The following is a 12,252-nucleotide window of genomic DNA, read 5'->3' on the forward strand; positions in this document are numbered from 1 at the left end:
CATAGGAATAAGAATAATGGATCAGTGCATTGTGCAGCCGCTCCTTAACAAGTGTGTGCCTATCATTCATACCATCCCTCCCGTTTCTGCTCTCTTAAATCCAGGTGTTGTTTGGATGTGGTATGCTAACCATTTGAGTGTGATGCAAGTAACAAAAATTGAGTGTCGCTCCATGTTGCGAGGTGATGCAGAAATGGTTTCGGTGAATCCAGGCTCCTAGGAGAGGAGGCACGAGAATCTCAGAAGTGTACTGCTATTGATTTTTAAATATTGATCAGCAAAAATTGATATGTAACATACTTTAATTTGAAAAACTCGGTAGAATTTTAGAAATAACTGTTCAATTGATTTTTCTTTATTGTAATGTAATGTTTCCTTTCCCCTTTCTATTATCTTAAATTTATTTTGATTTGAGTTACTAAAACATTTCATGTACAGGACTGGAAACGTGGAATATTTTTTAAACCAAAAATGGAATCGCGAGTGGGGGGGGGGGATAAGAAATAAGATATTCTGCTATAAAGTTTTTTTCCTCCCGGATTCGTTAAGGATTTATTATAATATTTATATTTTTTGTGTATTCAAAATACTTAAAATGTTTGGGCATCCTATTTCCATGCATTTAAAAATGCTCACAGAAAGAGATTAAGAAATCGTAAACTGCTCTGCTGACGAGACGATTGCATTCGTCGTTCACGTTGGCTGCTGTCGACTCGCATGGCTTTGAACTTGGAAGTCATCGCATTATTACGCAGTGATGGAGAACAGCTGCAAAATAGATTGCTTTCTCTTCGACCGAGATGCTCGGGAATAGAAAGCACTTTCTCGGAAAATTCGTCCTTCTTTTCCCTTCGTTACGCTACTTAACTATGGCTTTAATTGGTTCAAGTGAACAATGCTTGTTAAAAAGGTCCCCTCACCCTTATCAGAATTATTAAAACACGCTTTTCATTTATTAAACAGTTAAAAATATTAATTTCTCTTTTATTATATCTTTAAAGATAAATTTATTTTTAAAGGCAAATATTTTATCAGTATTATCGTATTATGTAATTTTTGGAATCCAAATATTTTAAAGGCGGTCTGCCTTCATCAGGTGTTTTAAATAAAATGACGCGGTGTAATTAATACTGCATTAAAATGTACTGTAGGACTTTTTAAATTCTCCTTTTACAAGCAGTTACATCAGATATTAACTGGTCGCGCCATAATTTGATTCTCTGTAATCATTTATTCAACTCTCTTTTAAATCTGTCAGTTCGTTTCGTTTGTAATGAAAATGTGTGGTAAAAGAGTCATTGCTGTTTCTGTCCCGTTACAATGGTCTTATTCGAATGTATGGATAGTTTGCATCTTTCTGTTGCCCATGAATTTCCTATTAACATAATATTAAAATATCGTCTGTAATTCTAATTTATATTGGTAAATGCGAAAAGTAAAAACATTGTAATTTCGGAATTATTTTGGTTAATCAATGCATCCTTACCTTAAAATTTAAGCAATCATACGTGAATTAGGCTCCTAATTTACTTTGTCTTCACTGCTGCATGATGCATTCAATTAAAAAAAGAAATGTCACTCTTAAAAAAAAAAGAAAGAAAGAAAGGATACATATTAAAATGTGAATTGAAATTTTCTTTTTGAAGTTTTATTTAAAATTTAGTATACTTATAGTACTGTATAACTGTGTATTAAAATTAAGTACACATTTATTAAAATCTTTTTTAAAACAATTTTTAAGTATAATTGTTATTACTTTATTTGCTAAATATACATACTGTTTATTTATTAATTTTTTTATTTACTAAAACTGTTAAATATTACATACTAGCAGTACCAACACGGCTTTGCCGGTGACATAGCATCCGAGAGGGAAAATTAAACTGAAGTCTAGACTCCACCCGATATGCCATGGGCATGTCACGCAATATCAAATAAACATAAAAATATATTTAGAAATCATCAAAAATAACTACAAACAATTTTTTATAGCACACACTCAGAAATATTGGTTAAGCTTTTATATACAGTCATTTGGCGCCTTGCGAGGTTGGCAATTTTTCGGTGTCGCTTTTGCTGGATTTGTGGATTTTATTGGCACAATAGCCATGATGTTGGCTATGCTGCGCCAAACTGTCGCTTTTGCTACCGTTCGCGCCACATTCTGCCATTTCGCTAAAATTTGGCGATAAATTATTTTTTTATCGAAAATGACTGTATATCAAAGCTGTTCCGAAATATTTAGACTGTTAAAAAGGTAAAAATACGATATATTCATAGTCAAAACAATACACTAAAAAAAATATACAATAGAAAAGCTGCTTTGAAATTTAAATAGACAAATAAGTCATTGTACCCACTGTCCCACACTTGTTTATCGACTCTGTATAATTTGATATGAAAATAAATTCAGCTTGCTTCATAATATTTCTTTGTAAAATATATTGGCTGTTTTTCCTCCTGGTGCCGAGGCAAAAAGATTTTGTTTGAATGTAATTCTAGAAAGTGCCAGATAAAGAAAGTTGTCCATGAGAAAAACAATCTTCTCTTAAATCAATCCCAGCAGTGTGAAACGTTTGTCCTTGGACTTTATTAGTAAAATAATTAAAATCGCAATTTTAAAACTCCCTTTTTTTTATTTTGATATGATTTAAATATATTAAAACCTTTCCCAATAAATACCCTACAAAATGGTACAAATATCTCCAATACCAGTTACTTTTTTTAGGCATAATGAGTTTTGAATCGCTGTTTAAAATCAGACGTAAACAAAGAAATGTTTCGCATATGCATACCACAGCTCTTGCTATTTGCACATGCGCAGTTTGAGGTTTTCGCACATGCGCGAATCATAGTAGGAAAATAATTAAAATCGCAATTATAAGTCTTCTTTTTTAAATTTTGATATGACTTCAATATACTAAAACCTTCCCCAATAAATGCTCTACAAAATGGTACAAATATCTCCAATATCAGTTAAATATTTCTCGAGTTTTTCTGGTTCAAACATACAGACGCTTTCAGGAGACTTCATTTTATACTATGTATCGACAAGTCTTCCATTTTTAATTCAGTATTTCCTTTTGCTGTATTCATTTTTACTCTAGATTTTCTTTTCTATAGTCCTATGTGCTTCGAAATAACCGAGTTAAACCGTAAAGTAACGGGCCCCCTCTCCCTTTTTATGTAAAAACCAGGCCGATAAAAATTAATTACGTAATTCTCGATCCTCTATAAATTAGGAAAAAAGTCATTTTTTTTTCTTTTTAATTTTCTGGAAACTTTTTGTGTGTTTATTGTACCGTTTTCATTTTACCTGTTTTCCCACATGATTTAATAAATCATTGGGATTTATTTTGAATCATTCAATTTTAATGGAAGTGAACTCTATTTCTACTGATCGCAGACGTTGGAAAGGATATGATTCGACTTTTTGAAAAGGTTTTTATGCCTTAATTTATAAGACGTCTTATTTTTATTTAAAATGTTCTGAAAAGCTACATTTTCAAAAGTATGAGATATTTACCTAGGTTTGAATTTGTATGTGAAATCATTTTCTGTGAAATCTGTATGCAAAGTCCTCTTTGATTGCGTATATAGTTTTAGAAAATATATCCGCCAAGCTGCATTCGGTTCATCTAAAATGCTGTGTAGAAAGTAAAATGTGTTGCGTTATTTTTTCTGATGCTGAAATCAACAACCATATTTCGTATTAAAAAGGTGAATTTGGCGCCGACAACATGCAATTAAAATTTAGATGAAACGGGTAGCATTGATTTGAGAATGTTTCATGACTCTTTTTAGGAAAGATACTACTAAGTAAAGCTCATTTTTAAATGTCTGTTACAATTTGAAGTTCAAAATTTCGTTTTTAAGGGAACTAACTAACTATAAATATCAAATTATTCATGAGATTAACTTGAAATTAACTTACCTGACTGCTGAAAATGTAGCAAATAAGCATATACGAAAATAAACAAAATAAATATTTTTTTTTTTCTTTTTCACCCAACAATAGCAAGACACGAGAAGCAACTCAACAAAAGGAAATCAAAAGCAAGGAGGTAAACGAAATCTTTAATTCAGTTTGTGACAATTTAGAAAAGAAAAAAAGAAAACGAAGTCTGTAATAAATTTAGAGAAGAAAAGTAGACGAAGACTAGTACAGTTTAAAGGGGGGGGGGGGGAAGAAAAAAAAAAGACTAGGTTTATAATGCTAAGGCAGGTCAGAAAGGAACGAAACAGTCAGTGTCTGTAGTAAAATTTATAAAAGGGGCGAGGAATTAAATATCTCAGTCATTGAAATAGCTAATTTTAGAAATTGCAGTTTTATTAAAAAGTAAATTTTCGATCAGTCTTTCAAAATTACGTGGAAATTTTAACCACATTTTTACGTGTTGCTGCAGTCGAAAACATAATGATCCTCTATTCTTCTGCAGATACATAGCGGTGAATCAAGGTCATCATCTGAGATAATAAGAAAATTGCCTGTGTATGGTTAGGATAAATAATAAAACTTTATTTTTAATGACAAATTTAGTATCCACGTTTTTAAGGAATCCTCTATCCCGTCTCCTTAATTTTGTTTAGCCATTTAACCAGTATTGCTTCCTATTCCCCCTGGCATTCTATTTAATTTTGAATTTGATATAAGATTAAATCGTCGGGACGACCCTTTACTTCTCCTGTAATGGTTGCTATTTGGCTAATTGTGTACGAATTTATTGTGAAAGTTGCTGATATTTGCCTTCACCTACGAATGTCCAACAACCAACCAACATAACAAATATTAACAAACAAACAAACTCCTTAGATCTTCAATAGAAGATTAATTATAGATAAAAATGGTTAATTTTAGAATTATTTTTCAAGGTGTAACTGTGAGTGCATTCATTTAATAATGGCCACTAAATCGACCAGAAAAATTGAATTGAAATTGTTTCATTTGAAATAATATTGTTTTTAAAAAATTGCTATTATATTGTAAAATACTCAAAGAATCCGCTCTCGGTTAGTTTTGTCTATCCTGTTCGAAACTCGATATCGATCTTTTATTGGACAGTTCTCTCTCTCTCTCTCTCTTTCTATGTATATATGTATCGTGAAGTAGTCATGTGTGGTAAACGCGTTATAAACAGGTAGTAAACTGCGGAGTTAGCATTCGTATCTCGAAAACAGAACGAGATAGGGGGAAAAAGTGATTTACAGAGATGCAGACTATCATCGAAAAGTTACGCTGTGGAAATTAATATCAGGAATAGAAATATTAAAACGCGCATTTTTTTCGTTATTTCTTACACTGTGTTGTCACGAAACTTGAATGCAAAACACAACATCGCAATGTGGTACAGTGGTATCGCTTGTGATCCCTAATCAAAAGAACTGTAGTTGAAATCCCAAGGGTTGCATCTTTGTATTGATTCTCTTAATAAACCGAGTAGACAATATGTAGATCATGTAAAATAGTGTATCAACTCAGCATAATTTGTGCTTGGTATTCTAAACTTTTGCACCACGTCACGCCTATTCACCTGAGAAAGCTGTAAAAGACACATCTTCGTGGAATTATAGTATGTTGATGCTCTGGGTCATGCTGAACCGATTTTCCAAAGCTGGATATTGTGAGATAGACAGGACATCTCCATTGAAGCAGTATCTCATCAAGGAATTTGGGAACCAACTAATTGGGTATGACGGTTTCGAAGATCGGCCTCCATGTTCGCCTGATCTGACTTCAAGGACTTTTTGCTGTGGAGATACCTGAAACAGCAGGTGTATGCTATACCACTTCACAGATATTGCAGGACAAACGACCCTTTATGAATGTTTGTGCCAATGCGTCACCTTCTGTGTTTCAGTGTGTGCAATATGAAATTCAAACGAGGATCCAAATGTGCATTGCAGCTGATTGTGAGAAATTGGAACATCTCAATAAAGGTATATTGTTATAACTAGTTTTTTCCCCTTTTCTCAGATTGTTTTGTCAGTTCACAGTGTAGAAAATCGCTCCGTATCTCGTTCTGTCTTTTGCCAGTTCATAGTGAAAAAACAAATGCTCGTTCCGTATCTCGTTCTATTTTCGAGATAAGAATGCTATCTCCGCTGTTTACCGCCAGGTGGCGTCGCAGATTGCTTTAACCAGTAACGCTTGATTACTTTACCTAGACATGACTTTATGAATGTTGCAGCTGTCGTTCGGCAGAGAGTGCCTAGGGACTTTAGTGGGCATACTGTGTATATATGTGTTTGTGTAATGATATTTTAAAATCTAATTTAAATTTTAATTAATTTCTTAATTTTTATTTTAATTTTACCCACATTAACTTAATTCTAAAATGGTCTCTTATTTCCTGATCCAATTCCACCTTTTTTATTCGATTAATGCTACGTGAGCTCTGCACAACTGTTTTAATCAGCATTTTCACATGCTCCGAGTGGAAGGTAAAAATCTGTCACCAAGCGAATTTTTTAAAAATACACCTATATTTCTCCTTCCTAAAGTCTACACTTGTCAAAGAACCCCTGTCAGAATTTCATAGTATAGAATCACCGGGGAAAAATATTTTGGTCTCTTTTGGATCTTTTGCATTTGTATCGTGATATGAACGGACGTCAGTTCATCGTCGCTTTTTGCTTCTTAATAATTAATGCATCCCAGGATGGAATAAATCGGAAGTTTTAAAATTTCAAAGTGTCTTCTTTCCTCGGCCATGCTACTGTTCAAAAACACGTGTTTACATATATATATATATATATATATATATATATATATATATATATATATATATATATATATATATATATATATATATATATATATATATATATATATATATATATATATATATATATATAATTCACTGTCACGAATTGAGAACCTGGGTTTTTGTCCGTTTCTGAAACTCAGAAAATTTGGTCGCTTTAGTTAAAAGTAATTTGTAATATTCCAACACTCAACAATAGTATAATGTATTGTTGAGTGTTGGAGAATTATCTTTTTTAATTTTCTTATCGTATCTGAATATTATATTCATAGTAAGTGATTTATTAACTTTGAGGTATCGTTTCGAGTCATATCACAAACTTGGTCAGCTTTTTATTTTCTAAAATTCATTTCCCCTTGGGTAATTGCGGTGATTGCTGATAATAGCAGTCGAATGATTTGCTCGCGGAACTTCTCGAAATCTGGCATAACGAGCTTTTTAAAGAAGCTTGAATAAAAAGCGAAACCACTTGTTGGACTCGAGGGGGTAGTATTTCTCCGTGTTCGCGTGAGAATCTTCATTTGTCGAACCCCGAAGGTCTATTGAAAGGGTCAGCAACCGGTGGTGGAGATCGTGACCGTGAACCTGAATGGATAGATTTTCACTGTCCCCGTGAGTCACACTCTTGGTTGAAAGATGGGACAGAATTGCTGATGCAGGAGGAGTTGCCTTTCTTGTTTTAGAAAAATTTAATTGGAAGAGCTGTTAGTGCCTCTGGAGCTGGCAGAATCGCTTCCGTATTACTTTGAGGGAATGCAGTTTATTATAGTTAAGTGTCTGTTGATGAATTGTATCCTAGATGGATTTACTATTTCTCGTATTCTCTTTCAGCGGATGATTTCATGAACTGTTTTTCTTGCTCTGTTATGATAATAAAGAGCATTTGGACTTCTTCACGGAATTCACAGTTGATTCCAGTGATTATGTGTGCTCGACCGGTTTCTATCAGATCAGACAACTCTTGGACTCCCCCCCCCCTTCTTTTGGTTATGGCATAATTACGAGTCCACCCCCTCCCCATAAACTGAAACTCCACACACTCATAGGAGTGATATGAAACACGCGCATTATTTCTCTGCTGTTATAGCGCCACATAAGCTCTAAAATTGTTGATAAAAGATCATTTATCGCGAAGACATAAACAGGCTCATGCACTCAAATTGAACGTCATTAATCTGCAAAGAAGCAGGAAGAGTCATCCTCTTTAATGTAAATGAAATTTATAAATACTTGTCTGTGATTCCGTGAGCGTATAATTATTGACTTATTTAGAACGTTTCCTAGTTTAGACCTTTATCGTATTCTCAATTCTATTGAATATCTGGGTCCTGAAGTTAGCAATTTATGTTGTAATGAGACAATATGTTTCATCTTTCTTTTTCTTGTGTGTGTGTGTGTCTGTCTGTGTGTGTGTGTGAGTGAGAGAAAGAGAGAAACAGAGAGGATAATAACTAAGGTATAATTGTATGTTGGTATGAATTTATGAATCAAAAATCATTTGTTGTGTATAAGGAAATTGGTTTTTCACTATGCGAAATCAGTTACCTCATTTGGACAAATGTGGCCTTTTTTCCCACCCCCTCTTTTTGTTTTAAAGTTACTTAGATTATTTAATGATAAACAAATTACAAAAATACCGTTTTTTTATTAATAGTAATTTTCTATTTCTGCTTATTAAAAAAAAGTTTAAATATTCCGAATAAAGTAACTCTTCCTTTATCTTTAGGATGTCTTGAGTTCGGACAACTGTATATTAAAATATATGACATTTCTAGATTTTTTTTTTCTTTTCGTTTTTTGGAAGTGTATGGGGCCCCCAAATAGAGGGCTCAAGTGCAATAGTATTCTTCCGCTGCGTTATTCGTTCTATATAGTGAAAGAACATCCTGTTAAATGATTTATTTTTATGCTATTTTAAATTTCATTCGGTAAATAATGTTTGCTTGAACTTTCCTGTCTTTTTCTCATTTCAGACACTTTTTGCCAATCGAAAAAGCGAACTTCAGCTTCAGGGTGTGCACGCCGATTAGGAACTGTAGTTGTGTATCTCAGGTCACGTGACCTTTTTTTTTTTCTAGCGCCATTTTTAAGAATACTTTTTTTTAAAAAATCCGAAGAGTATGCAAATTGCTGGTGTTACTGCCCGATTGCCAAGGTGGAGCTGTAGCTACGGTTCAAATTGAAATCAAGATTGTGGAGCAGTAGACTTTGAGAAACCGCCCTGAGTGTTATGCTTTCTTTTTTACTGAATCGTGACTCGTTCTGTTGAATTGAGGTCTGTTTTCTATAAAGTGCTTATGATAGGTACTAACTTGTAAGCTTAATGCGATCCTCATTTTCTGTTTCTTTGAAGGGCTACAACTTGAAAATCTTTTGTTATTGGTGATAAATAGCTTCGTGTATAAGAAGTGCATAACAGTATGCGTGATAAATTTGAGTTTCAAAGCAAGGAAAACATTATCTTTGTGTAATTGAAATTCATTTGAATCAAAATATTAAGCATAGGAGGGATTAAATGTAGTTGCCAAAAACTTCACTCTTGATTTTTGAAGTCCGACCTCATACTTTACAAAACTGATATCTGGACAAAGCTATGAAAGAGTGTTGATTCCCAACTATAAGAATTAACAGGATTTACTCGCCTTCCATTCTTCGGAGATAAGATATTTTCCCTAGATAAGATTGCAGTTCCACTGGAAGTTTCTATTTCTTCGTTCAAAGTTAATTGGAATTAAGGGAAGTATTATATTATTTAAAAATAATGAAATAAATTTAGTAACTGCCGAAACAATTTATAAAATACTAGCCTTCTTAAAATATTATTAAATTTAAATTTGTTATGAGAAGAGGATTTCAATATATTTATTTAACTGCCAACTTTTAGAATTTTAAAATTAATATCCGAAATTTAATCTGTTTCATAGTTTTACTTACTCGCATAACATTAATTTTGTGTTTCTGAAAGTGGTAAAGATGAAATAAAATAAGAGTTCTCTTTTCGTTGAACAGACATTAAAAATTTTAGAGCTGGCTTGGGCAATTTCGTTTGCTTGAAAGTACATGAAAGATAAGTGGACGTTGTATTTTGATGGTAAAAAGAGTTTTTATATTATCAAGTCAATCGAAAAGAGTTTCGGCAGTTTCTTTCCGAGTTTTTTTAAAAAGGAAAATTTTGCATTCAAAGTGAAATTTTCAGTCCTCAGCAGCCGTTTTGAAATGAATGAATTAAGGAACCAGTTTTCAGGAACTACTCCTTGTGTTATTGCAAAGATTTTAGGAAGAAGAACATGATGAAAACTGCGCAATACCTTATTTCAATTTCTTGGTGTGGAGTCAAATGGTGGTCTTAAAACCTCAATATCCCCTTGTAACCATTTAAACCTCTCCACTTGAGGGAACCGCCTTTGAAAGCACCGAGAGGGTTATGCCACAGAAAAAGAGAATCGAAGGAAGGGTTGTGAGGATCACCGCCTGTCTTGGCTCACCTAATAATCCGGTTGCTGTCGCGAGGGTAATAATCACATCTGTGAAAAACCAAGTTTTTTGGCCCATTTTTCATCTCCACCTAAACGTGACGCGCATCTTGCGAAGCACTGTCAAATAGCAACCATCTGCGGTTACGTTTCCTTCAATCAAGTGTGGGTGGACTCTTGTTTTGCTGATCCATTTCGATCTCGTTACACTCTGCAAAGCGGAACTGAGGAGACGATCCGTCTGATCGTAATCAAAGTTTAAATCTGCAAGTAGTTTGATTGCCCATGAAAATTGTTTTCTTTTTCCGCTCATCTTTGCGTTAGTCTGGAAATATGTTCCTATGATTCATGGCTAAATTTTATGAAATTGTACGTTTATCTAACGCAATAACTTAACGCAAAATATCTGTGGTCTCAAACATTTTTCAGGCCTTTCATTACGTAAAGAAATACAAAGCAAACCATTGTATTATTGAGCTTTATAAAGTTATATTTGTCACGTTATAAATGCAGTTATGCATGTCAATTTATATTTGAAGGTTCCTTTTTTTTTCTGCTGTGCTTTGTTATCACGCCCATCTCTTTTCTGTAAAATGCACTATGGATCCCGAAATAACTTTAGAACCGAGCACGTGATGTGTTACATGAATTTAAATTGATTGCATTCTCCGCAAAAGTGAAATATTTACCATGTATAAGTCTGGATTTCTTACATGGTAACTGTTCCTTTTGAGGACGCATGAATGAAGTCAGCCAATGGAATTGGTTCATTTGATCACGCAGTAACACGTTAAACGAAATGTACTTGGTATCAAGTGGCACGTTACCACACATTTTTTCTTAAATTTTTAAAATTGTATTTAGATTCAGTCAGCAACTGATTTTACAAATGTTACTGGGGCTGTGAATGGTACGAAGCGCGTTAAAATGTCTCCTTATTCCCATCGCAGATGTAAAACGTTTCGAGAGACGGTGAACGAACTTCGCGTTGCCGAACCCTTTGTGAACTCCAACGGACAAGAAAGCAGATTATGTTTTAATTCGTTTGTATATTGGGTATACGAGATTCACTCACCTACACTGGTCATTTATTTTCATCACTAGTGTTAGAGAACAGACAGCGATGTTCTCATGATGCGTCTTATGTTTTTTCGACATATAACTTCTGGCGCACTGGTGATCTCGTGCTAGCAACTTTTCGTATTATATAACCTTGAGTGTAAAGGCGGAGATACCAACATTCAGTTGGTACTAGTATCTCTGCCTTCCTAAACACACTTCTGTCTTCCTACACACTCACTCCTAAAAAAGAAGACATGCATACTGTGGTAGATTTTTTATTGCCTCTTCGGCAATTATCCCCGCCCCTTTTTTTTTCGCATCTGCATTTTCGAGGGTCTTGCATTTTCATTTCTGCTTTTGGTTTGCATTTCCTGTTATAGCAATTAAAATCAGATTACCTGTTCAGTTAGAAAAGTCGTTTGAAAATATATTTTGTACCTGTTGCAATAGTATTGGTGCTGTTCCATGGCAGGGAAGATATGTGCTTATATCACTAAATATGATCATACATATTAGTTTGTAAAATCGGTTCTTATCTCGATTGAAAATATATTTATTGATTTTTTTTTGCATGGGTTTGTTAGTGCATGTAACGAAATTAATTGTTGCTGACATTATAATAAGCCAAAAAAATTCATCAACTTATATCTTTTTCTGTTATTTTATCTCTTAATAACCTAATTCTATTATGCCTGTGTTTGCTTTTACGTAACTGTATGATTTCTACATATTATTTTGGAAAAAACTGTTTTTTTTTCTTAAGAATTTTCCATTTAATACTTATTATTTTAGTTCGAAAATATATATTTTGCTATTGGAATACTTTTATGCGCGTAGTAATATGTTTCTTTTGTTAGTTCGGAGGTCAAAAATCTGTTTTCGACTAGTAAAACTAAAGCCCGAGATCGCCCTCGGTAATTTTCCCAGTGTGCTGGCAGCTTAAACTATCAAAA

At 33.6% G+C, this 12,252-nt stretch overlaps 1 protein-coding gene across 2 annotated transcripts in view; it reads left to right on the plus strand.

Annotated features, from left to right (window-relative positions):
- Window positions 1–12,252, plus strand: part of LOC129968597 (uncharacterized) — an 88,538-nt gene that overhangs the window by 7,202 nt on the left and 69,084 nt on the right. Inside the window, exon 2 of one of the 2 annotated variants that reach the window (XM_056082656.1) lies at window positions 8,738–8,816. The exons of the other annotated variant lie outside the window; for it this stretch is intronic. The gene's annotated coding sequence lies outside the window, so the exon portion shown is untranslated. The remainder of the gene's footprint in view (window positions 1–8,737; window positions 8,817–12,252) is intronic. 2 annotated transcript variants of the gene reach the window in all.

The sequence above is a fragment of the Argiope bruennichi genome, chromosome 5 (genome assembly GCF_947563725.1).
Source record: "Argiope bruennichi chromosome 5, qqArgBrue1.1, whole genome shotgun sequence".
NCBI classification, from domain to species: domain Eukaryota; kingdom Metazoa; phylum Arthropoda; class Arachnida; order Araneae; family Araneidae; genus Argiope; species Argiope bruennichi.